Genomic DNA, 23960 nt, shown 5'->3' with positions numbered 1-23960 from the left:
AGATACACTTAAAGGAAAATAGCATAGATGTATTTGTAATTATGTCACTTTTCCAAAAATCAATACACTATTATAGCAGAGCACATAAGACATTCTTACATTTATATAATATTAAATACATGACTGGAAGCTTACTGAACCCATACAATTCCCAATGCCTACTCAAAAGAATAAATTGCAAAGCCTTTCTCTCATCACTGGGTTTAACTATTCACTAAATATGTTTTCTGTTCGTGGTTTAAATGCTATGTAGCTGTTTATGCATTTGAAGCCTACAACTGTGATGAGTCTGGGAAGAGACCAGTATTCCAATTTAAAATTCAGTAATTATGTCTCACCATGTGCTATGTTAGTAGTTCAGGCAAACTTCCTCATGATGAAATATTTTTTTTAACCTAACCTGAGTTTCTAAGAAAGTCTCTAATTACTGCAGAGTTCAGAGGCATCAATTCAGACAGCAATTTGTTTTTGCATCCATCTTAATCTTGTTATTTGCTGTCAGTTATTGCTTTCAGTATGAACCAGTAAATACTTATTTGATATCATAGGAACTCAGGTTGTTGTGCATTTTTAAACTACTGTAAAAGAAGAAACAAATGCAAGGAAAGATGATCAACTAGCAGTGAATCAGACTCTTCAGCCACAGACCTACTAAGACTGGGATAGCAGATGCTTTAAGCTTGCTCGTGTTTCAAAAGAAACATCCACATTTCATTTAGCCACCCTAATGGCTCTCTCTTTTAAACGAAGGACCCCAACTGTCCCAGAAAAATCACAGCTGACACTATGGCAATATTTATTACATTTTTTTTATTTTGCAAATGCTGTTTACTGGCATGAAATTATGAAGGTATACATCCAAGACTGAAGTATTTGTGAAGGTCAGAATCACTCCAAGTTGGTGAAAAATTGCTAATTAGGAATGATAAACAAGAATATTGGATGAGAACTGAGACTGAATTAAGATATAGGAAAGTGGATTCAGAAAAATAATATCATTTTCATCTGCACCTAGAAAGCACAATGTCATGGTTAATTGGGGAAGAGCAAACCTTTCAACTGTTTGCAAAATCCCTTTAGGATATTGCTTTTTTTTTTTTTTTACTATAGCCGTTATCTTTTCTCCAAGAAATATAAAGAGACCATTATTTTACATACATTTTATGGTCACCCTTTATTTTATTTTTATTTTTAGCCCAACCTTTAAAACAAGAGTTTTTCTAAAATAGTCTAGAAATGTTTTATATTTACTATTTAAATATTGAGAATCTGTTTGGTGTAGTGGTTAAGGCTAGAAATTGGGAGACCATGACCAATCCAGAAGGGTGACCTTGGGCCAGTCACTTTGTTATCCCTAGAAAGTAGCAGTGGCCAACTCTGCTAAGAAAACTGTAGGGACTTCTCCAGGCAGTGTCCAAGAACTGGACACAACTGAATGGGGGAAAAAATAAAATGTATAGGCAGTGGCCAGGAATCTACACTCACCTGAAAACCCAATGTGAAACAAATAAACATTACAGTAAATTCTTGATTTTATGGACTGACTGCTTAATTGGTTATTCTTGAGTGTTCAGTGAAAAAAAAACAGCATTTATAGCATTTGCATAAATATAACACAATTTAATATACTTTTTTACATGTATCATTCACACTACTCCAGATGCAATGTACTTGTCCATTGTTTGGGAGTAATCCCAGGCATCTGAAATTCTCCAAATACAGATCTAGTTTACTGTAACTTGGAGTAAAACAGAAGAAATAAATTATAATTTAAGAATCCCACTTCAGCTTACCCATATCTATTTACTTGCTCCCTTTTGGAAGTAAGTAATATTTTATGAATAATATGAATATAATAAATAACAAGCCTGGGAAAAAATTTAAAAGCATATTTCTACAGCATCAGTAATGTAAAAAGAAAAGTTAGAAACTTCACACTTCCCTGGAATGGCATTCCAGAGTTTGGAGGGAAGCAATTTAAAAAAAAAACCTGCTTCTGATTTGCCATATGTCATTTGTAAGCATGTGAGAAATCATGCCCGTTATAACTTTGCTACTGCTGATAAAAGTGTCTTCTTTATAACATGTACCTGAGTAGGTGGATCAGTCCTGCCCATGCTAACAGCAATTCCTTTAATATGTGAAGTTACCCTGTGAAGGATACCTGGAGAAAATAGAGTCATCAACAGGCTTTTTGCTATATCTTCCGCTGGAAGAAATGTACACAATATGCCCATAAACAAACAAATAAATATCCAGCTACAAAGGCTGCCTCCTGTTTAGGAATGGCAATAGGCCAGAAGATTTATACACACAGGTCTGATTCCATATTGTACTTGGTACAAATACATAGGCACAAAGCCTTTAATTTAATGCTTCCTGAATTATTACAAGTTTATCAGCAGAACCTCCAAAATTTACCAAATCAATAAACACGTATTTCATTCAGTGCTCACGCTTTCAATTCTGTTTTAAAAAATTCAAGGTATTTTGAAAATGAACGTAAGTAAAACAGCTTATTAATAAAAATAAAAACTGTAGGGATTCTCAAATAATGTTACCTAAAAAATAAACCAGAAATACACATGGGGGGGAGGGAAGGATGGGGGGATTCTATAGCAGCTATTTCATTCTAGTCACAAAAGTCAACCTGTTACACAACTCAAAGAGTGAAATAAAAGCTGTATGTAGAACATATATAGGACAGGTCCTTCAGGAGGTATATTTGATTTGCTGGCAAGTTTTTTTTTTAAATGCCAATAATACTACATGCCACCTGAGTTTTTTTTTAAATAAGGAGAAAACGATTGACCTAAAAAGGAAGAAGCTATAGCAGCAGGGTCATGAAATGTCACAACTATCAGTGGAAAAGAAGTATTGTGACAATACATTCATGCAATCTCCATCTAAGCAAAGCCAATTTTGGAGCAAATTTATGGCTGAAAACAACTATTTAATAAAATGGAAAGAAGCAAAGCAACAAAAGTAAAAAACCACAATTATTCTTCCATAGAGAGCAGCATAAGCAGAACAAGAGATGTTCATGAATCATTCATTTTAAATCAATGGACCAAGTACACCGTCTTCTTAAGTTGAAACTCATCATGGTGACCCTGCCACAAATTCTATTAATTGATATGCAATTTGCTCAACAGGCTTATACTTTTGTTCCAAATCATGTAGCTAAGCTGCATCAATCAGACAACATCAGCAATCTGTAGGAACCGGTAAGTTAGGAGGGGAAAGGAAAGGAACTATTGGCCTTCTTGCTGCTGCTTGAAATGTAATACATAAGACAGGGGTACTGCGTTACAGAAAATAGACTTATTAGATGGAGGCACTGACTGCTTCTGTGGGACTGCTCATTTTTGTAGCTTGGAGTCCCGTTCTCAGTATGTTTGCTTGGAATAACTTGTGGGGAAACTCATATTCTAATATGATTTTAAGCTGTGTTTTACCTATTAAGAATGGGGCGTTGGTTCTTACCTGATACACCCCTTCTCTGGGCAAGTGGAGACAGCAGTCATGTGGCGGGGCACTAATGGCAGCAGCAGCATGCAGCGGCTGCGATCGTGAGGCAGCGAAGATGAGAGCAGTAAGAGTGGCCTCCAACGGCCAGTGCCCAGCAGTGCTTCAAGCCGCATGAGAGAAATCTGGCAGGCTGAAAGCCTCGAAGGAAGGGGAACTCTCCTGGCCGCACTTAGCAGTAGCCACCAAGGGCTAGAAACCCCAGCTCCAGGGGGAACTGTCCCCGACGATTCTTCTTCCAATAGATAATTTAGGGGGTGTTCCAATTGAAAATTTTAGTGATAAGCCAATTATAAAAGTTTTAGATAGTCAATTCAGCAATTTGAAGTAAAAAGTTGAGGAGAGAGCAATTAGCACAGCCAGTCCCAATTGGACTGAGTCTAAAAAAGTGGGAGGACTATCCTCAGAGGCTATGGCGTCAAATCAGTAGAGTCAGTCCTATTGGTTACTGGCTGAATTAACCCATGCATGACTGCTGTCTCCACTAACTTTGGAGAATTATGGCTTATTTTTTAAATGTGTTTTGGTTTTTTTTTAAAGCAACAGAGGAAGCTAGGATATCCAACTCCAGAATAGTAATATATTTCTGCCTTGCATGCAAGGGTAGGCAACTCCTGTTTAATGTTTGATCATTTCATGCCCCTACATTCATTCTGGAAGAACTGATGTATCACATTAAAGCTTAGCCAGCAACAAACCTTTATGGACTGGAATGCTTTTTATAAAGAAGTTTATGTAAGTTTATAAACAAGTTTATATTAGCTTTTATCTAAAAGTAAGTAAAATCTAACATATTTGTAAAAGAAAAAGAGAATGTGCAGAAAAGTAAAAATATAAAAAGGAAAAAAATAATATAGTAAAATGCAAAGAAATATATAAAGAAATGATTTCCCTCTTCACAAGAAATATAAAATTGGTGTTATTACCTTCTTTTAAAATAAAACAAATGATCTCTTCATCTCATATCTTATCTATAAAAAATCCTTAAAACCTTGCTGTTTAGACTTGATCAACAAAAGTCAAATAAGGATTATCAGAGATAGCATCTATATTAACCTTGATCAAATAAGCCAACTCTATACTCCTTTTATTTTGAAAAAAACTTGATATTTAGTCACTTCAAGTGATGTCCTAAAACTTGATTTACTTTTATTTTTTTTGTTCCACCTCACAAATTCTTCAAAGCTTTAACAAATCACCTTTGTAAATGGATGGGGTGGTACTGCCCCAGAGACTCGGTCTGCAACTTGAGGATTCTCCTGCATTCACAACTCCTATTCAAAGAACAGGTGGCAGTCACGGCTAGGAAAAAGCCTTTGCACAACTTTGTGTTATGTGCCAGTTGCATAACACAACTGGATCAGGATTCCTTGCACTCATTTGTTTAGGCACTAGTCATCTCACAGCTGGGCTACTGTGATGTGCTCTACATGGGGCTACCCTTAAAGAGCATTTGAAAACTACAGCTGGTACAGAGTGTAGGTAGTTTTGGGCCCCCCAAGAATGACCCCTATAATCCCACTGTTCCACAAACTGCACTAGTTGACAGTCTGCTTCCGGGTGCAATTCAAGATGTTGGTGATCACATTTAAAGCCCTTCAAGCCACGGTTCCAGGTTACTTGAATGACCTCACTGGGTTTCGCTCATACTACTCATGCCAGCAGAGCAGGCATGCTGTGGGTCCTGTCGGCAGGATTATTCCAGTTGGCAGAGTCCAGGAGGGCCTTCTCTGCTGTTGTTCCTGTCCTGTGGAACGTCTTGCCCTCCCAAAGTGAATTTGGCCCCAACCCTCCTATCTTTTTGTAAGAGCCTAAAGATATGGCTCTTCCAGTTGGGTTGGGACCCCAGTAGGAGAACAGCACAAAGGAGGTCATTGATTGAGTAATAACAGATCCCATCTCCCTGACTCCATCCCTGCCCTCCCCATTTTTATATTTTTTTTATCAATCAATCAAATACAGGAAAAGTACCCATATGCCTCTCTTGGGTTGTTAGAGTGCATTCAGAAAGTATTCAGACCCTCTTCACTTTTGTCAATTTTGTTATGTTGCAGCCTGATTCTACAGTTGTTGAAATTCATTTTTCTTCTCCTTAATTTACATTAACTATCCCATAATGATACAGTAAAAACAGAATTTTAGAAATGTTTGAAAACTTATTTAAATAAAGAAAAAAAACCTTGAAATATCACTTTGGCCTAATTATTCACAACTTTTATGCAGTATTTTGGGCATAAGTGGCCTTGTATTTATTACATATTCTCAATATGGCATATCTACATATTTCTAAAATCTACATTTATCTTGACTTTGTTATACTACAAGTATCCATGCCAGCTAAATCTCAGGTCACATCCTTCTATCCCCCAAACCTGTTTCTCAACAGCACTCTTTCATCTAAATCAACCAGCAAGCTGCAAAATACATCTTCAAATCAGGTAATCCCAATAGTCCTCTTTCCTTTGCATCTTGTAGCACTTTTTATTTAAACTGTGCCTTTTTCTCCTGCCACACAAATTTAGATATAATTTTCTGCCACTGTCAAAAATGATGAATCAGTTATCAAGACAGGTACTGTTTGAAACAAAACCACTATTCTAGGTAGAACATTCATTTTTATCACAGAAATTATCTCATATTAATATATTTTAACATAATTTCAAAATTTAATGTAATTATTTTAAAATAAGTCAGATTTGTCACACCAATAACCAAACAATTTAGCTTCTCAATCTTAAATCTCATTTTATTCATCAATTCTGCCTGAACTTCGGTTTTCATATTTTTGTTAACTTCTGTTTATTAATCTTAAAACTTCCTAAAGCACAAACTTCATTATTTCAGTTCTATTTAAAGGATACTCCAGACCCAACCCTAATTCATCTGCAAAAGACCTTCATTTATAAGGGTTTTTTTCCTCCCTTAATCCTCTCATGTTATCTTGTATTTCTATTCAATATTTCCTGAACCAAAATAAACAAGATTAGGATAACATAATCCCTTTTTGTATCTCATAGGGTTTTGTTAGACCTTCATTAACAATTATTTGTGCTTTCTGTTAAGTGTAGATCAAATTTATCATTTTATGAAGGGTTTTTCTTTTACAAAATTCTTATCTTTCAGAACCTTAAGGAAGTTGAGTTCAAATTGTCAATAGTCCTTTCTGCATCTAAGAACATCAATTCAGCCTTTTTTTCATTATTATTTAATTTAAAAATTATTTCAGCAGTTAATTTAAGCATTATTTTATAACTTAATGTAACAATTATCTCATTAAATAATTCGGTATTCCACTTGCCTGAACTCTTTGCACAAGAAAACGTTTTGAAAAAAGCCTACCTTAAAGAAATTGTTATTTTTATCTAATGCAAAATAGTGGATTTCAAATTGGCTGATATTTTATGCTCTTTGTTGTTTTAATATGCCCTTAATAACTATTCTAAATTTTTGATTTGAGGCTTTGAGTACCATCTGTTGGCAAAAAAAGAAGATATCAACTCAGAAATATCTAACAGGTTTTTATGAGCTTACAAGAGATGTTTAGCTTTGATGAAGAAATGAATGAAGCACCCCCTGAAGCTGCTTCATGAAAGAGTGTGGATTCCTCATGTTTAACTATTTTACTTCCTTCTGCTTTGTCTGCTTCAGATCTCTTCTCAGGTTTGACCTGCAGAGACTGAATAAGCTGACAAAAGCTTCTCTTATAGCGCAGCCTAAAATGATGCAGCTTCAGCAACACTGTTGGAATGTCAGCAGCAAGATGATCATCCTGGATTGATCGTGGTGCACTCCAAGGGTCTTCCAAATGCAACATATATTGAAGCTGTTCGGCCTAGAGCAGCGATGGCGAACCTTTTTTGGATTGTGTGCCATAAGAGTCCCCTGCGCGCATGTGCAGGGGAGTCGTGCGTGGGCGTGCTGCACCCATAATGCAACCTGCGACCCCCCCAGTGCACATGCGCGCATGAGGGGCGTGATGCCCATTTTTCCATGCTTTTTTTCACTCTCCCCAGGCTCCAGAGGCTTTATAGGAGCCTAGGGAAAACAGCCTCCCCCACCTCCCTGGAGGCCCTCCTGAAGGTCCCTGAAGTCTCTGGAGGGCTTAAACCAACCCTGCGAGCAAACCGGAAGTCCATTCCCGAACTTCCTGTTTGCCCATAGGGCCGTTTTTTGTGCTCCGGAGGCTTCAGGGAAGCTCCTGAACCCTCTGGAGGGCGGGGCAGGCTCTTTTCACCCTCCCCAGGCTCCTATAAAAATGGCTTTAAAAAAGGCTGAACTCAGCTGGCCAGCCCGCACATGTGCGTTGGCCAGCTGACAGGACAACACCTCGCCTGCCCTGACAAATGGCTCTGTGTGCCACCTGTGGCACCCGTGCCATAGGTTTGCCATCCCGGGCCTAGAGCATTCTCAGACCAATTACTAAATGTTACTCACATAAAGTATTTCTTTGATGAGTAAACTGGAACAAAGGAGTAGTAATCCTTAGCCACACCTGACCAAGATAAATGGTCTGTAGCAGTTGCCCTTTACAGATACAGTGGGTCAGTGGCTAAGACGTTGAGCTTGTCGATCAGAAAGGTCAGCAGGTCCACTGTTTGAATCCCTAGCGACGCATAACGAAGTGAGCTCCCGTTACTTGTCCCAGCTTCTGCCAACCTAGGAGTTCGAAAGCATGTAAAATGCAACTAGAAAAATAGGGAGCACCTTTGGTGGAAAGGTAACAGCGTTCCGTGTGCCTTTGGCATTTAGTCATGCCAGCCACATGACCACGGGGACGTCTTAGGCTTTGAAATAAAGATGAGCACTTCTCCCTAGAGTTGGGAATGACTAGCACATATGTGCGAGGGGAACCTTTACCTTTACCTAGCAGTTGCTCAAGCCATTAGTTCATTCAGTGCAGGGTGAAAATTTGTCAGGCTGACTGCTGTGGTGTGCAATGGATAGTTTTGATCTACATCTAGAAGTACTTCAGCCAACATTGGGGAAACAACTGAGAGGGTCCTTTTGCTGCCACACTGAACTGAAGTGGTTTGGGGGCACTTAAATTGCTCCACTGAAGTGAATTAAGTTGCTTCTTCACTTTGTTGAGCACATCGTGTCTTTTCCATGAAACAAATTGCTTTACTAAAACAAAGTTAAAGTCATTTTGCAATGGTGTAAAAAAGAATGCCTGCTTTTGCATTCTATTTTTTGTTGCAAGAGTGCCGTTTGATGGCACAAAGAACATGAAACTGATTAAAGTGCTGGATTCAACTTCCCCATCTCCCTGGCTGAGCTCAATAAAGGGAGAAAAGTTTAGGGAGACCACTGTTTCTTCATTCATGGAGAAAATCACTCCATTTTACCATGCACAGATAATGTCCACAAAGGGAGTGCATTTGTCTATGCAGTGTTCTCTGCTTTGCTCTGCATAGCAAAAATTGTATATATAACAAAAGCTCCCCATTCCCCATGTGTAGAAACCATACTATGGATCGCCAGTTTGCTATTTCATCTGAAAATACTTTGTTGGTCATCTCAGCTGTGTAACATTTTTCAGCCATGGGAAAGATGTAGAATAGTTAATAGACTTTTTGTCCTCTTACTTTGGGCAAATCTGTGCAATCCTCAAGCCAAGTCCTACCATCTGACTGAAAAGAAAGGGAGAAATTTGGAATGGAGTTTAAAATCAGGAGGGGTATTATTGGAAGCCTTAATAAACAAATTGGACCCATTGGCCAGATATTTCCTACCTGTCTTAGAGGCTGGTTTTAACATCTATTAATAGTAATATGCCCAAGATTGTGATAGAGTAAAACAAAGACCAATATATGGCAACAATCTTTGCATATATACATATTGTACCTATTGCAACACTTTTAGTGGAAACTTTACATTAGGAGGCACGAGTGCAAATTCTATTGGTGCTTGGAGAGGGCAAAAAACTTCTATTAAGTTTGCAGCTTCGGAAATGATCATTATTTACTTACAAATAAATATTTAACACAGAAAACTAAGATTGTCCTTTCTGGCACATGCTAACATGACTATTATTTCTTATAGCTTGAGTCAAGACATAAAGTCAGCATTGGTGTAAGCACAAAATTGTTGCATTTTTCATTCTGGGCTATATAAAAAATATTTTAAAAGGAGATGGAATAATAAGCCTGATTTTAAAAAATATCTAAATAATTGAGATGAGATGAAAACTTACCTAATTATATGCAAAACATCTTGTAACTTAAAATACATAATCTAGTAAAGTTTAATAAGAAATGTACATATTTCCTAAATTTCTGGTGAATCCTTGAGTATAAGATACTTAATCCAATCTTGGAAACTGAATTTCATGTTACCATTTTTCACAAACCTTAACAATGTAATTGCATGCAGCAAAAATACAAAAATTAACTATGTTCCTTATACCTAGACGCGATCCAGCTTATCAGGTCGTGCAACATAGCATGGAACTCAAATCTTTAAACAGCAAAGTGAATCCTATTATAATGTAAGCCCTGTGTTTGATATATTTTTGACTGAACAATTTTTACTATAAAATGTTTAGATATATTAAATTATATCTAATAAATAAGTATCCTACTGATTACTATTCAGATTGTAGGGAATGAACACATTTTAAGAAAACATTTTACAAAGACTCTTCTGTAATAATAAAAGCCTAACATGCAAACTTGTCAAAAATGCTTTTTACAAGATCATTTAAGATATAATTATAATAAATAAATAAATAAAATAAAGGTACTTAAATAAAATGGAATTCTTATTCTTAATATTTTGTGAAATAAGCACTAGGTACCATGTTTCGTGTAAATTTCGTGCCGATTTTCTCTCTATTTTCTTGCATTTACATCCATTTTTATTTCTATTTACTTTTTATTACACTGACCACTCAAATAAATCCTATTATTAATAAGTTATTAATAGCAATGCCAGTTGTTTGTTAATTTTGTGGGTCAAGGAAATTGTCAGAGGTTTTTTTTAAGAACTGTAAGAATTAATACCATCATTACTGGCTGAAATATAGATATTTATTCTGTGTGTATTTACGTAATTGTTCTAAATCAACAGAATTTAAACTTCCAGAAAATGTAATATTCTTCTTTAAATGTATAAAGAGAATATATATTTTATTTTAGTATGAAACATACACGTATTTCTAATGTGATTTTTTAAAGTACAATTTTATAATAGTACGGATAATATTTGTTAGTTCTGGTTTCAATTCAGTTTCCTTACTTATCCTTGCTTTTTTAATTTGGACTAGGCACAGAGACAAGAGACATGTCCAGATAAAAACTGCCTTTATTTCCATGGTTAAAAAATATAAATCAAGTGCATAGATGTTCTTGATTATGCTACAGTCTATGTGCAAATAACTTAAATATATCTAGTGAGAAAGATCTTCTGTTCTAAATAATACAGATTTCATTTAATCCATCGCCATCAATATTCATGGTTCAATGTATCTCCTTCACTTTTTGTTTTGCCACTGTGCAGTGGCAAAATCCCGATGCAGTATTGCCTGTGGAAAATGACACAAATTGCAAACATAGCAAAATGTTAATTATAGACAGACCTTAGAGATGAACCTCTACTACCAAAACAAAGGAAAAAAGCTTTCCCATGTTATCAAACAGCATTGCCAATTTATGCCATGAGTGAAAATGCCATTTTAAATCTATATAGTAGATAGCATTTAAGCAGATATGCTGTATCACTGTCTGAAGTACAGTACCTTCTAAATCAGGGGTCCCCAACCCCCAGTCTATGGACCTTCACTGGGCTGTGGCATTCCAGAAACTAGGCCGCACAAACAAGCAAAGCCCCATTCGTAGGAAACCATTCACAGCCCCATTCACAGGAAACTCACACAAAACCATGCCTCCTCTGGTCCGCAAAACAACCTTTCTCCACAGAATCAGTCCCTGATGCCCCAAAGGTTGGGGGCCGCTGTTCTAAATTACAATGTGCTAGTAAACATCTTTTTAAAGCTGGAATCCATAATCCTACTTATTGACTTCACAGCAGGGATAGCAATAAATCTTGACATTCAACTCTATATTCACAAACTTGTTTTGTGAACACTGATGTAAAATGGCCAGATATGCTGTTTTATTGACTCTCGGAAACATCCATTTATGTGCAAAAGATGAGCCTTACTGCAAAACATGAAACTCAACCTCTTACCCCTTTTTTGAGTAAAAGGCTGTTATTTTTTGGGCTTGACATAACAGTTCTATCTACTTGGAAATCATTGTTATCAGGTAAGCTCTCTCACTTATCAAATATGGTATTGAAGTACTGTAAGCAAACTCTTTTAATAGTATCTTTATGCTTCCTCCAAGATTTACGACTGCATTTCTCTAATAAAGGAATAATACAAGGAAACATTCTAAATAAATTGATATATTTCATCCCCATAACTAAAATAACTATCCTCATAAACAATAAGTAGAATAAAAACTCACTGTGCATTTAACAGCCTTATGGCCTCCAGATCATCAGGCTAGAAAACAATTGATAAGAAGACTAAAATTTTCAGAATTCTCAGCTAGAACAGATTGAGGAAAGCTGTCTCTTCCTCACAAAATAGGTGGTCTGTCTGTTCCATATTGATTTATTCTCACTGTTGAGTCATAAATGAAGGCAAAAATAATCAGTAAAAATGTGGTATTGGGGAAATATTTTCTAAGCAAGTTAAGAAAAACTGCCAGCATTAATCAGAAAGAATTGCAATGTTTTAAACTTCATTTTAAGTGTATTCTCACATATACTTATCTACAATACATGGCATGACTATTAACATATTTTTTGAAATAAAATAGTGACCAACCCCCACCCCCACCCCCAGCAGTCAAGGATGTTCTATAAAAGAACTGGGCAAGCTTCTTCAGACAAAAGGTTTATGTTTGACCTGTAGATGGCGTGCTCAGTAGCCACATTCTGAAAAGTTCATGTAACAATACAAGATAAAAATAATGGATTTATTTACTGTAATCACATTCTTCCGCTTCTGTTACTACCGTATGTCCAGTTTAGTTTCATTAATGGTATATGCAAAACATACACCCCTCAGCCAAGTAGCTTATTATTCTTTCAATTAGAGATTAATGCTATTTGTCTGCAGAATCAATCAACTACAATTACATATCTGTTGCTTTTCATATGTAACTTATCTTGACATAGATTGCTACAAGTTTAGCTACTTTGATAAAATGGCATCTAATTTAGACTTCTATTCTTTTTCCAAGTATTTATAACCCACACATAAATGAACAGGTGCCCAAATTAAAATTCATGAACTATACTAAATGACACAAAGTGCATAACATTTCATAATATAACAAATATCACTAAGGAGAAGCTTTGTTTAAACCTACCTAAAGAAGTGATTACATTATATAAAGTATAAACTACTATTTATAGTTTATTTATATATGTGAATAGGTTATAAACTACTGAAGCAAAACACAGGAAGCAAAAAGGAAAGTTTCAATCTTGAGCCGATATTTCAGTATACTTAGCACATGCTAACTGAAAACTAAATATTTATTCTTCAGAATGAAAAAACAGTAAATGCGCATGGAGAAGCTCTTAAAATTGGAAAGGTTATGTAAATGTTAAAGCTAAAATTCTAGCTCTCCAGAAAGCCTTGTAATATATGTATGCATTGTGTACACTACAAAAACTATGGAATCATACATGAGTTTAAAGATATTATTGATGTACAACATTCATATGATGAAAGCATGCTGAAATTTCTTTCTTAATGCTAAAGGCGGCAAAACTAAATGGATTGTGAGGGGTGTGTAATAATAATAGCTTTTTCTACAAAAAATTATCAAACATCTGAAGCCACAGAATTTACAGTTACTTCCTTCAAGCATCAAATGGGGATTTAGCATACATAGTACGATATAATCTTTATTGTCATTGCACAAAATAAATACAACAAAATTGGTTAATTGTTACTCCCAAATACATTTAAAGTTCAATTTCAGTGGTGGGTTTCCATTTTTTTTTTACTACCAGTTTGCTCGTGCACACTCGTGTGACACTGTGCATGTGCAGAAGTATTGGGTGGGTGAGCGGAGCCTCTCGCCACCTCCACTAGCAGTTCACCTGATCCGGGCCAAACTGGGAGCAACTCACCTCTGTTCAATTTCATAGAAAGTTCTTGACTACGAGGACAACCCTAGTTTTGTACTTTAAAACAAGTGGACATAATGATGTTCTATGCATTCCTCCAGTCTCTTCAGCATATAGTCTTGGTACATGAAATATGCTAGCAAGTAGAATTTATTGTACAAAGGGAAATCTCCCCTACAGAAGCAGAAAGCAATCAATAGGGTAGCCTTTTATCATTGCAACTATTATTCCCTTAGAGCTGATATATATCAAACAGACAGCTAAGTGCTTACTCGCCTTTCCTAAATCCTCAAAACACCATCTAGGTGTAGAATGGGTGAACATTGTAAGAGATTCTTTGGTAGAACATAATTATGTTTGAGCTACCTGTGGCTCTCTATTAATACACAATGATACAAAGGGAACCGAGGATAAAGTTATTGCACATTTATCTGATCCAATCAAGTTGTAATCTTGGTAATCTTGATTGGGTTGGGTTTACTGATTCAAAATGTTAACATTTGGGACTGGCTTCTTCCAAAGCATCTTCCAAGTATTAGCATCCAGCTGACCAAGTTCTAGACTCAGAAGCTAAGCAGGAGGGCCTGGTTAGTACTTGGAAATTGTTTTCCAAAGAGTGGAGGTTCTTGAAACACGGTTTCTCCCCATTTTATCTAATGACCCAGACTCCTCCACTTTCTTAAGCATAGCGGGGCAACATCATTTTTATTATCAATCTACAAAGCAACCAATAAAAGAAAAGATTGTAGAATTTGTGAAGCTATAACAGTGAACTATTACTGTATCCAGGATAACTACACTAAACAAGGAAGCCAGACTTTCAAAAATGAACTTTGCACCATGGTTTCTAATTATTGCCTATGCCACAATCATTCAAATATTTAACGAAACTCCTCCCCCATAAATTGTATATAGTTTATGTAGCTAATCTTTGAATAAACATTTAATTAATAGCAGGTTTATAAACTCCATGAGCATATCTATAATAAACTAAGAATTATAATCAACCAGTTTACTTCTTTAGTGAGCCTATTATTTTGTTACACATGGTTGCTTTACTTTATGGCTATTTTTAATTGTATTGCAAAGTAACATGAATGTGTGAGGATTTAGGAGAAAAAGAAGAGTGAATTAGCATAAAAATAGAGTCTTTAAAATGGTAATTCTTTGTCCTGTATCTGACTGTTTCTGAATTTCATGGCAATTGGGTAAATAGAGCAAAAAAAAAAAAAAAAAAAAAGCAAGCAGCAGCAGCAGCTGGGCATACTATTATAAACAACCAGAAGTAAGATGCATACAGTAGAACCTATTTAACAGATCATAAAATTGGGAACTTTTCCTGCCATTTGGTATCCTAAAGGAGTTGATATGAAAATGTCATTCTCCTTGGATAGCAAATGCAGAAGTAATATCAGGAGAAACATAATTAAGTCTACTGAAATGAATATACATTTTAAGAGTGAGAAATAAAATATTTTATAATACCCTAAATGCATGTCTGACCATTTTACCTATATTCCACAATCAAAAATGATGCTTCCACTTTCTTAGTTGAACAGATTATAGATTTTTAAGGGGGGAGGAACCTCTCTCTGCAAAATATTATACCATTCGTAACATGTATTTTTTTTCTGAAGAATTTTATTTATTTAAATTTCACTATACTTTTGTTTGGTAGATCTAAGTAATTCATTTGTTTATTTTCAGTTTTAAATGCTAAATTAATTAATAAAAAAACTTTAATTTTTAAAGTGGAATATCCCTTTCTTTTTTTAACACTTAAATGTGTTCCTTTAAAATATGCTGATTTTTTTTACACCAGTAAAAAAAGTTATTTTAGGAAGACATTCCGAATTGATGTAAACCTCAAGAACATACTTGAAACCCATAATAGCATTCATAATGGAATTCTAACTGCATCTCTTGTCTATAGTAAATCCCACTGGCTTACTTATACGGAAGTGCCGCTGAATTCAACAGGATTCCTTTCCAGCTAGACACCTATGGGAACATGCCATGAATCACTTCTCCCCAAGCAGATAATGCTATTCGAATACTGAAGTCTGAAACACAAAAGCTCCTTAATTCACCTTTTCCCCCCTTCCCTACCTAGTTTTTGGGCATAAATTGGATACAAAAATGTCTCAAGAATGCTTATAAAATTGGTTCACACACTGCATTACGGTTTGCTAAATCATAACTGGTTGGACCACCTATTAAGATATAAATGATATTGATGGATTCACAAAACATCACTTTTTTTAAAAAAAAGGGGGTCAAAATCAAACATTACGCGTTGTGGCTGAACCCAATGTGTGGACTTAGTCATTCTGTTCACGAAGGTGGACTTTTCTCCTTGAGATTCAGTGCAAAGTCTAAAACCTGAGAAAAACAAAGGCAAGGACTAGGAAAGTCCCAGAAAGCTATTGTTAAACACTTCCTTTAAAACCTCGGGAAGCACCTCTTCCCAAGCAGTGTGTAAACCCATTCACACCCCTTTGGCTTTGACCCACAATAAAATAAGTTAGAATTAAAAACACCTCATGGAAAGTGGGGGGGGGGGGGGAACTCGGCAAAAAGAAAAAAAAAGATTCGGCAATCACATTCCACCGATTACAAATTAAAATTCAGGTTACAAGAAGTATTAAAAAAAAAAGATTAGGAGACGGGGAAGAGATAATAGTCACCATTGAGTCTCCACTCCTCTCTTTAGATCGTTCCGGAAAAGAGACCTTTTAAGAGACTCGCCAAGCAACTTTGTCCATTCGAGTATCTATTTTTTCCTCCCCACGGCGGTATTCCCCCCCCCCTGCCTTTACCATTAACAGTATTCGGGGTTGCTACACACACATACAGAGAGACAGAGAGCGCGCGAGCCGGCGAGAAACCGCTTTTTTTCCTGAGCCCGAGGGCAAAATATTTCAGATCCCCCACGCGCTTCGCAGCTGCCGCCGCCGCCACAGTCTGGTGTCTGTGTGCTCGCGCTGGGGGCACTTCGCTCGCTTTAGTGCTGCTGCCAAACCCAGTGATATTGGTGGGGGGGGGGAGGGAGGGAGGCGTTTGGGGAGAGACAGCATCTCTCGCATTACCAGGGGAGAGAGAGAGAAGGGGGCGAAACAAAGCTCACTCCTTCCCCGAGACCTGCAAAACGCCAACCTACCGCGTTCTAGGAATTCTTCGAAACCATCAAATGCTCCCACTCGCAGTTCTCGCGCCTGCCGGCTCTTCCAGGGACCCCGGAGTCAGGGGTGAGATCCCCGAAATGCACGCGCCAACCAGCTCTCCCCGCACACGGCGGCGGCGGCAACAACAACAGTCCCCTCCCCCGGCCCCCGCTGTCAGCTCTCCCCATTAATTCTTCCCGGTTTTGGTTTGCTCCCGCCTCTCCCCCCCCCCACGCCCCCCACCAGACTAAGCGGCCGCTGACCCCAGCTCCGCTCCTTCCAGGCATATGGCCGTGAAGGTTGCCCGCTGAGCTGTGCGCGCCCGCCGCTCTTCCCCGGCAGGGGCAAGCGACCCCTCTCGGTTTGCACTCTGGGTTTGTGACTAGTATGTCTTAACTGGGACCGGGATGACTTCGGCTCGCCCGCGGGACCGCCAAGCAGTAGCTGCCAGCCAGCTCCTTTCTCCACACGCCAAGCCTTACCAGGGAAAAGAGAGAAGCTGGGGTATCAGTGTAGTCGCCCGGTTAGTTCATAATCGCCCCACCCGGAGAAGGAGGTGCTGGAGGCGGCGGCAGTAGCGGGAGAAGCAAGCCAGGCGTTAAAGACCCGGGAAGAAAGGCAGCAGCTGCTGCTGGTGCTTCTGCCGGATGGCTGCAGCAAGTACCCGTCGCCGCCGGTGCCGAGAGGCGAGCATGCTAAGGCAACTGGGGCGCTACCGCTGCGGCGGCTTTCCCTGCGTCTCCCAGGCTTCGATGTTGGGAGAGGCGGCGAGGGCTGGTGGAGGAGCCGAGAGATGCGCGCGGCTCCGCGTGGCCCCTCCCTGCTCTTTGGGAGGGCAGGGGCGGCAAAGACAGGCGGGGGCGCTAGCGCCTTTTGCGCAAAAAAAAAAAAAAGCGCGCGAGGGAGGGGGAGCGACGCCTCATCCTGCAAATTGAGGGGACGGTGGCACGCGGGAGGCTAGCCGTTGCGCCCGGAGCCCGCGCGCGCAAGCGCACATTTTGACCTCGGCTCCCTTGCCTCCCAAACTAGCAGCACTTTCCCCAAGTTTTGTGCCAGGTTTGACGGGGAGGCGTCTGTAATGTAAGTGTGTCCTCAGAATCGCCAATAAAATCGACAAAGAAACAGTCCTTTCCGGACTTTTTCATCTCGGCGGCTCTTCTTTGCGCGCTTCATGCGCAAGCTGGACGGGAAGGTCCTCGGCAAAATAGGAGCTAGGCGCCCGGAGCAGGTGCATTCAGCCTGTTCCTCTGTAACGCCACCCAGGTCAATGTCTGTTAAGGGGGTGGGGATGCTAGAGTTTAATTCATGTGTTCAGTTTGCCCTTCTTCTGAAATGAAGTCTTAACCGTTTTTGTCAGAGACACAATCATAGGTAGGATGGAAGCCTATGAAATGTACAGAAACTTCTCAGAGAAATGTATTTCAGCGTATTTAAACATAAATGTACTGTAGATTGATTTCCTTTATACTATAATGATGCACAAACACAGCTGTTAATATATAACAAATGTGTAGCATAGTAATATATTGTTTTATCAATTCATTAAGTCAATACAATGTAAGCTACATTTCGATTAGGTTGCAATAAAATTGCAGGGTTTTTTAAAAAAATTCCTTCCCTCGATTAAATCTGTCCATGGATCTCCCTGGGTCTGTGGATCCCAGGTTAAGAACCTCTCTTCTAAGAGCTTAGAATGGCTTATAGAGAAATCTCCCTTTGCTTTAACCCAGAACAGCCCTATGCAGTATGTTGGTCTGGAGTTACCCAGTGAATTTCTATAGCTGAAGGTGGACTTAAATATGGATCATCCTAATCCAACTTCTTAACCAGCATCTTAATCTGCTCTGCACATAACAGTAAGCCATAATGGATGATTCATACTCTATATTAAGCTAAGAACCATATTATGACTTGTGACCTGATGTGTGTGAATTAGCTTTTGATACTGAACATGGGGCTTTTTGCATTTTCCCTTCCCTGTAGTACAAAGAAGTGGTAGTATCTTTTATATGGTGTGCTCTCATAATGTTTTGTGTATCACATTCCTCAAACACAGCTGACTTTCAAAAAGCTGAAAGACATCTTTAGCTGTGTCAGGCTCAGCAGGGAATGCAAAAAAAACAGATTTCCAAGGACACAAAAGCTCAGCTCGGTAGGCTTATTTTAGGAAAGCTAGGAAGCTACTACAAAAGCATTCCAATGACATCTGTGTATCATCTCTGTAAGGTTCAGACTTTCAAGGTTCAAAAGTTTTGTGCCCCTGCATCCCACTTGGGGAATACAGCAGACTAAGTATCGCTCGCTTTCAGGTAGAAAACCCAACTCCCACTTTTCTCTTATTTGGTATAGTGCACTGATGGCTAACCTTTTCCAGACCGAGTACCGAAAGCACGCGAACTCCCGAAATGCAATGTGCATGCACCGCCCATGCATACTCTCTGCCCCCTGTGCATGCGGCGTGCACTTGTTATAGTTCTTCATAAAAGCAACTTGATTATTTTTTAACATGTCTTGCTTATGCATATGGATTGGTTATTTTCTATTAGAAATCCATAGAGAAAGTATGCATACTTATATCAAAAATCAATATTTTCATCCACCACATAGATTTGTGTACTGGAAAGAATGATTTGCATTCTTTGCATAGGCATAGAATTTCAAAGATCATCCCAGTGTAGAACAATCTTTTTCAGTCTCATGCTTTACAGATGTATTGGGACTACTGTTCCCAGAATTCTCATTTAACATGACCAACAGTCACACTAACTGAATTTTGGGAATTGTTGTTCTAATATATTTGCAATTATTAGATGTGGAAACTTTGGTAAAGAGTTTTTAAATAATTGTCCTAATGATGTTATGGGGTTTAACTCTAGTATGACTTAATTACCACCTCCTGCTGCATATCTGTATTTGCAACACATTTTTTTTTTCATTTTGCTCCTGACTTCTACATTCTTCCTTTTGTTCCTTTATAACATAAAGAAGTCTTTCATGTTTAGGTGCTCGTGAGCACAATGTCTCAGCAATATTAAAGAAAAGTCTATAGTGCAAGCTGAATTTTAAGAAACTCTAAAGCAAAATGATTCCCTTTTTTTTGTTAAACACCTAAATGGAAAGTTTATCAAGAAATAATTTATGCTAGTTTTAAAGAGACATTCAGAAAACCTCTGAAAAAGGGATATTCTTTGTTGACATTCATTAATATGTGCTAAATCTAACTGTGTTGACTTGGTGATGGAAAAGTAAGCTTGTCCACAGATCTGACTCTTAAGTTCTCAGCATCAAAAAGCAAGATTTACAACCATTTTTGAGAACACCAGATACCAGAACAGTTATGTTTCCAAAAAGCAGCAACTTTTATTGCGACCTTCAGCCTATTTTGAAAATTCTACTCTAGTTTATCTCATTGCAGATGTGTTTTTATTTCTGCTTCATAGTCATATGGTTGTCCTAGTTTATTTGTTATTTATGCTAGTAAATTCAGCAACCTGGACAGAAAATTATCTATGGCGCTATATTCAAAGTGGAAGTCACACATTCTTTCACTTACCCATATTTCTGGAAAGAAGCTGTATTACAGGGTCAACATCCTTGCTAGATCATAGACATAAGTGTGTAATTATCTGTCTGTCTGTCTGTCTGTCTGCCTACCTACCTATCATACATTTTTCTTTATAAAACTTCACATTCCAGTTTAGCAACGACAGTGTACTGGCTGTATCCAATCCTATTTGAGTATACATAGTTTTATACACCCTGATTATAACCAAAATTCTCTTAATCATAAATTTATAGTCTCTTTTAAATACATAGTGTTGTGCATCATAGTTATAAACATTATTTTCATAATTGTACCATAACATTCTATATATTTCTCTCCTTTCCTCTTCTTTACTTCCTTCTCCTCCCTTTTCCTCTTCTCCTCTCCCCTCTTCTCTCTCCTCTTTTCCACTTCCCTCTCCTTCCCTCTCTCCTACTCCTCTCATCCATTTCCTTATCTCCTTTCCCCTCTCTACTTCCCTCTTCCTTCTCCTTTCTCCAGCAACCTGGACAGACATTATCTATGGAGCTATATTCAAAGTGGAAGTCAAAATATCTTTCACTTAAACATGTTTCTGGAAAGAAGCTGTATTACATAGTCAATATCCTTTATAGATGATGGACATAAGTGTGCAATTTTATATAATGTGTGTTTAAAAAATGAAAATTAAAACACATGGAACACATAGCAAGGAAGATCACGTTCCACTCATTTTACTTTAACCGTTCTGATATTTATGTGTTTGTTTGTTTATGCATCAACTTTCACTCAGGTTAAACATTATCTTCTTAGTGCTTTTCTTCCAGGACCCTATCAGGTATATTGGCCCAAGAGAACATGACTGGCACAAATTTGTCTCGAGAGGCAGACTTGAATGGGTTCCTCCACTGCCAGTCCAATACTAAACTGCCCATTACAATGGCTCTCATGCTGAGTAAAGATCTGTCACAGGAAAGGAATTCAATTAAGACACACAATTTCTAAAGTTTTATTCTTATAAACAGCCTCAATACTGAAATCAAAGTTGGGGAACATTTGGTCAACTTTATCAACAAAAGATTATGCAGAACGCTTATAGCAAGTCATTTAATTTTCCAGGTCTTCTTGTTAGCAAGGGAAGTTGTCAGAGTTTGTTGCATAAATTCAAATCCAGAAAGCACACACAGATAACTGATTCAGCTGGATTCATTAACTTCTTTAAATATATGTAAGAATAGATGAATAAATGTACAATTCCAACAGGTGGTTCTTCCAAGTAAACACAAGGCAGGAGAGTTACAGGCAAACACAAGCAGTTAGCTTCATTTCAGCAGACAAGCCCAGACAAACTGCTAAGTTACTTGTCAGAGCAGCATACTGCTTTCTTCTTAAGTTTCTGTTTCAATTCTCTGCACAGATTCAGATCTGTTTACGCTCCCACGGGCTGACTTAGTTGCTATGCCTATTCATTGGCTGACCTTGTTCCCATGTCTCTCCCAGTCATGAATATTTTAAGAGAAGTGCTATACAATTCAGAAGACTGGACTACCCTACACAGGCTAAATGGAGCTGGTGAAGCAAGTATTCTTACCAGCTTTTCCTTACTCAAAATATGACTTGAAATATAAATTAATCTAAATTAAATCGATTCATATTATAATTTCTTCTAGTGGTTTCTTACTGGCCCTCTCACCTTTTCCATATAAGCAAGGAAGCTTCGAAGAAAAATATCACTGCACTCTGAAAGACTGTGTCGTATGGTTCTGCATTCCATGCAGAAATAGTTTTGTAGTAACAGATAAAGAAGGAAAGAGTTATGTAGAAATATAAGAAGCTGCTACATATATAGTGAGAACCACTTTGATGTAGTGATTAAAGGGGCCGGGTTAGAAACTAGGAGACCCTGAGTTTTAATCCTGCCTTAAGCACAAAGCCTGGTTGGTTGACTTTGGAAGAGCCATTTTCTCTTAGCTCTTGAAAGTAGGCAAAGCCAGACCAGATTCAAAAAATGTTGCTAAGAAAAGATCCCTCTGCTAAAGTACTGAAGTTTGCAGACTATACAACAGTGATTGGTCTCATTCAAGACAATGACAAATCTGCATACAGACAGGAGGTTGGACAACTAGCCTTGTGGTGCAACCGGAACAATCTTAAACTAAACACACTCAAAACAGTAGAAATGGTGGTAGACTTTTGGAGAAACCCTCCTATACTTCTTACAATATTAGACAACACAGTATTAACAGTAGAGACATTCAAGTTTCTAGGTTCTGTCATATCTCAAGACTTAAAATGGACACCTAATATTAAAAACGTCATCAAAAAGGCACAACAAAGAAGTTCTTTCCCTGCCAACTCAGAAACCTCAAACTGTCCAAGGAGCTGCTGATTCAGTTCTACAGAGGAATTATTGAGTCTTGTCATGTGCACCTCTATAACTGTCTGGTTTGGTTCTTCAACCAAACAAGACAGACACAGACTTCAACGGATAATTAGAACTGCAGAAAACAGTTCACAGAGAACAGTTGCTACCAGCCTGCCTTCCATTGAGGACCTGTATACTGCACGAGTCAAAAATAGGGCTGTGAAAATATCTACAGACCCCTCACATCCTGGACATAATTTGTTTCAACTTTTACCCTCAAAACGACGCTATAGTGCATTGCACACCAGAACAACTAGACACAAGGACAGTTTTTCCCCGAATGCCATCACTCTGCTAAACAACTAATTTCCACAACACTGTCAAACTATTTACTAAGACTGTATTACTATTATTCTTCTCATCCTTCCTATTACCTAACTCCTCCCACTTATGACTATAACCTTGTTGCTTGTATCTCTATGATTTATATTGTTTTGTTTCCTAGTATGATTTGATTGCTTATTTAGTAACCTATGACTATCACTAAGTGCTGTATCTTATGATTCTTCTGAATGTTTTTTTATGTACACTGAGAGTATATGCATTAAAGACAAATTCCTTGTGTGTCTAATCACACTTGGCCAATAAAGAATTCTATTCTATTGTATTCTGTTCTACTCTATTCTATTCTAATCTCAAGTTTAATTCAAAGACATCAAAAAATATGGTAAGACTTTTGTTTCATCTTGCCGAGTAGGCTTGAAATTAATTAGGAGTTCTTCTCTATGATATCCATTCTTACATGAAGATACATATATATCTGATCCTTTTGAGTCCTTTAATATGTAAATTCAAAATAAATGTTACATATGATGCATATAACTATACTCATATTAACAAACCTTTCATTATCCCCAAATAATAATAGAAAACCTTGGATATCTATCACAGTTACATAAAAGTAGCTATAACTACATTTGATTGAATGCTTACAAAATTTCTGCTTGAGAATGAATTTAATATTTAATTCAAAATTCAAAGAACATTATGAAATATCAAGAATGTGGGGGCACTGTGAAAGAACGGCTTTACCTTTTTCTTGCCATTATTTTCTCCCCTGAAATTATATTTCCTTTCAAATTGTCCTTTTGTTGAATTAATAAGTAACAGTATTGTACATTCTTTCCCACCCTGTGGTATTAATAACAGTTTGGAGAATCATCTGGAATAT

At 37.7% G+C, this 23960-nt stretch overlaps 1 protein-coding gene across 1 annotated transcript in view; it reads right to left on the bottom strand.

The window, feature by feature from the left end:
- Positions 1–17605, bottom strand: part of ST6GAL2 (ST6 beta-galactoside alpha-2,6-sialyltransferase 2) — a 72791-nt gene extending 55186 nt beyond the window's left edge. The window contains exon 1 of the mRNA XM_081949230.1: positions 17324–17605. The gene's annotated coding sequence lies outside the window, so the exon portion shown is untranslated. The remainder of the gene's footprint in view (positions 1–17323) is intronic.
- Positions 17606–23960: the final 6355 nt, after the last annotated feature.

The sequence above is a fragment of the Natrix helvetica genome, assembly GCF_964273705.1.
Source record: "Natrix helvetica genome assembly, chromosome: 3".
Lineage (NCBI taxonomy): Eukaryota > Metazoa > Chordata > Lepidosauria > Squamata > Natricidae > Natrix > Natrix helvetica.
Note: the sequence above shows the minus strand (reverse complement) of the source record. Positions and strands in the feature narration are given on the sequence as shown.